Here is a 3,828-nt window from a genome sequence, read left to right as displayed (position 1 = left end):
TTTTCTATACAAGTAACCACAGTGTGTAGGGCGGTGTCTACTGACCTGCCTTTACAGTAAGCGTGCTGCGCGCTAGATAAAAGATCTACTGGTATCCTTACCCAGATATACCGATCAATCACCATCTCCAAAGTTTTCAATAAGAAAGAGGAGAGACTGATAGGCCTGAAATCCTTGGCCGCGACATGCGAGCTCTTTCCAGCCTTGGAAATGAACGTAACTCTAACCTGCCTCCAAGCCCCCGGAATGTGACCCAGTCTAATGCAGTTCGCATAGATAGGGGCCAACCAGCTGTATGATGTTTTGATTGCATGCTGCAGCTGCGCTGGGATGATACCATCCAGCCCAGGGGACTTGAATGGTTCCGTTCACTCAAAAGGTCCGGAAAGGCTGCATGGTCAGTGAGGAGCACTCCAAGGTGCGCTCCACCAGGGGAAGGATTGCTCGGAAAGTGAGCGTCAAAGAGCAGATTGAGGGTTTCCTCGCTGCTCAGAGTCCACCTTCCATTGCCGTCCTTAAGATACCCCAAAGGGACGGGTTTCTTTGCGAGAATGGTCCTAAACCTAGAAGATTCCCGGCAACCTTCGACCTTTTGACAAAAGGCTCTCCAGGAGGACGTTTTAGCCTTCCTAATCTCGGACTTGTAAATCGCGAGTCCGCTCTTATACAATATCCAGTCGCCTGCAAACCCGCTTCTGCGAGCTTTGTTGAATAACCTTCGGCTAGATGCCCTAATTTTAGAGAGCTCCGAGGACCACCAGAAGGGTTCCCCTCTGCCTTTCGGTGTCACCATTGGACAGGAGCTCTCCAGGGCATAATTACACGCGGAACTAAAGACTCCGACGTATTCATCCACCGCATCCGTTGTGAGCAGGGATTCCCGCTTCGGCGCAACTGGTAGAGCACGTCGGAGTCTCCTACCGTAGCTGTAGCTTTTGCTGGGCGGAATTTCTTCATCACGACTAAACGCGATGTATCTATGGTCCGAGAAAGAGTGGTTCTCTAGAACCCTCCATCCCGAGATCATAGGTCCAATCATATTAGAGGCAAGGGTGAGGTCAAGGACCTCCTTCCTGCCCGCAGTCACAAAGGAAGGGGTGTTTCCCCTATTAGAGACAAAAATATCTACGTCTACAATGAATTCAAAAAGTGACTCACCCCTTTTATTCGTAACCGAGCTGCCCCAGATTTGATGTCGCGCGTTCGCGTCACATCCTGTGATGACCCCGATTCCGGATTTATCGGCCTCCTCTAGGGCCTTTCTTAGTAACAGGGGAGGTGGTTCCACCTCATCCTCGTGAGACATATAGGCTGATATCAGCCAAAGTCCATCCTCACCGCTCTCTAGCTTAGCCGTCACAACGTCTCCATTGTTGTAATTAGGAAGAACAAGAGGAACACTTTTAGTTCGTTTCGTACTAGCATGCAGGCTCTGATTCTACCTGGTTCATATACCGCTAGCAGCTTATGACTCTTCCTGTTCCAGACGGAGTAACAGTTCTGCGGAAGCCGCCTTTGCATGTTGGAGGTTAATCTGGAGAAACTTCATTCTCCGGACTCTCCTCCAAGAGCGCTAGTTCAGCGCTTGGGCTGATTTCGTTCTGCTCCGCGACGAATAGCCGGTCCAGGCCGAAGACAGACTCATCAGCCGATGAGCCGCCCCCGATGCTGGCCAGGTCTGAAGGTGCGTGCTCCACTTCCATGGTCGTTTGACCATCCGCTTCCTCCTTCTTCTCCGCACTTGGAGGCCATCCGCCTTGGGTTCCAAAGTGAGGATCTTTAGTGCCACTCTCTCAAACCCATAGGTTATGACACCCTTGGCTTCTTTTAGAGGACCGAGAGACTCCGCATTTAACAGAATCAGCGCTTTCCAGTTGTGCGTTGGCAGCGAGGGATTACAGTACCGAATAATCTCCTCGATTTCACCCGGGGAAGAGGGTTCGGCAGGTAGCCATACGCGAGCCTTAGGTCGTAGCGGCAGATCTGCCTTATCCACGGCCTCCAGCTTAGCTCCCTTCCAAACCTCCCCCACTCGAGAGACTGCCTCCTTATAAAGCGCTGCCGATCGTTCATCGGCGCACCTTATTAATTTGTGCATACCGTGGTGCCAGCCGGCACTTTCACACATAGGTGGTGGTCCAGGGTTCCCTTTGACCACCTTCATAAAAACGGCGGAGATGGCCGCCGCCACCCTTTTCCATTCGTCCTGGGAGATGGATCCATCTTCCCTACTTCGTTCGAATACGCCGAGTTTAGCGATTTCGCTAAACGATGGAGCTGCGCCCGTTCGCGGCCTTTTTCCAAGAGAGGATTCTCCCTCCGGCGATCTTTGTCGCTTTACTGTTGAGGCCGCCTTCTGCCCTGACGCCTCCTGTTCGCCTCCTTCGCTCAGCACTTTCTTGGCCCATTCGAGCGTGCCGGCATGATGCTCTGACGACGGGGCCTCCTTGCCCCCGCAACGCTCCACAATCTTGGTGGACAGACGTCGGTCCGATTTCAATTTCCTAGCCGGAGTTTTCTGGTTTCTCTTCGGCCCTTTCGCTCCTGTGGAAGCTGCCATGAGTCTAGCAGAGGTTCCTTTGCTAGTGCTGGCGATCTCGCCAAGCAACTCAGCCTTGTTGTGGTCAGCAATCGGCTGGACTCCGCCGACACCTCCCGTCCGTCCGTCAGTAGTTTCCCCGGAGACAGAGGCCGCCCTATTCCTGTTGAGCAATCTGGGAGGGGACGATTTCGTCCTCACCTCAGGTGCCGAGCTCCCACCCGAGACCAGGATGCATCCAGGTGTCGGTTCCGACTTACTTCCAATGTATTGCTGTCGTTCTTGTTCTCGTTAGTTGTGTGTTGTCCCCACTCAGAGCCGCTATCCACCCCCCGAGAGGTAGTCGCCTTTGATGGTCCCAAGGTTATCTCGTAAACGAGGCCAAGGCGAGGGTTGACGCACTCCCTTATGGGGCTATGCGTTCAGAGCCGACCAGCGTAAAGAGGGAGTCTTCTCAACCAACACCTACCACACCAACTGAACGGTGACGGGGGGGAACGTACTCCGAGGCCTGCCATGGTTTTAACGGGACGGAGGCGGTTGCGACATTAACCCGCCAGCCATTTCTGATGTGTGTCACCACATCATACTCAGGTGACAGAATGCCGCACCCACCAGCCCAGGGTTCAACCAATTCATAAAAGGTGTTCCTACTCGTTGTCCGAATACGTGCCTAAGGTCGTCAATCAAGGGGGGTTGGTAAGGCCGTGAAGGCCGCAGGTCATTTAGCGTTACCCAGGGTGCACCACTCGGAGGCGACCTGCACTACACCCCTATATTGGACTATACTGCGGTTACTTTTATAATTTATTTATACAATTTAATTCTGGCGTAGGCTACTGCGTTAGATCAGAGATTCAAATTACTGCATTTTAAAGATACTATGGTTAAAAGATTTTTTTTTTTTTTCATAAAAAATTCAAAGAATCGCGCTGATACAACGTAATCTTCGGATGAATGTGAAACAGAATACTCTTTTAAAATTTGGAACCAGAATAAACATTTGGTCCACCAAAAGGTGAAATGTAAGCTGTCAAATTTATCTACAATTACGGGGACGGCTTCAACCTTCCGTATAAATGTATCTCTGCAGTTACCCCTACCAATCAGAAGCCAATAGAGTTTGGATTGACAAGAATACTGTGTTTTCGGAGTTTTATAAATAGGATTATTAATATTTACACATAGTGGCCACTTCAGTGCCGAGTAAACGACCGTTTTCTAAACCCAGGGCAACTATCACGCAGAAGTAAAATCGAAAAGAAATGACAGTGAAAAAACTTTCCATG

Source organism: Zeugodacus cucurbitae, chromosome 3, assembly GCF_028554725.1.
Source record: "Zeugodacus cucurbitae isolate PBARC_wt_2022May chromosome 3, idZeuCucr1.2, whole genome shotgun sequence".
Classification (NCBI taxonomy): Eukaryota; Metazoa; Arthropoda; class Insecta; order Diptera; family Tephritidae; genus Zeugodacus; species Zeugodacus cucurbitae.
Note: the sequence above shows the minus strand (reverse complement) of the source record.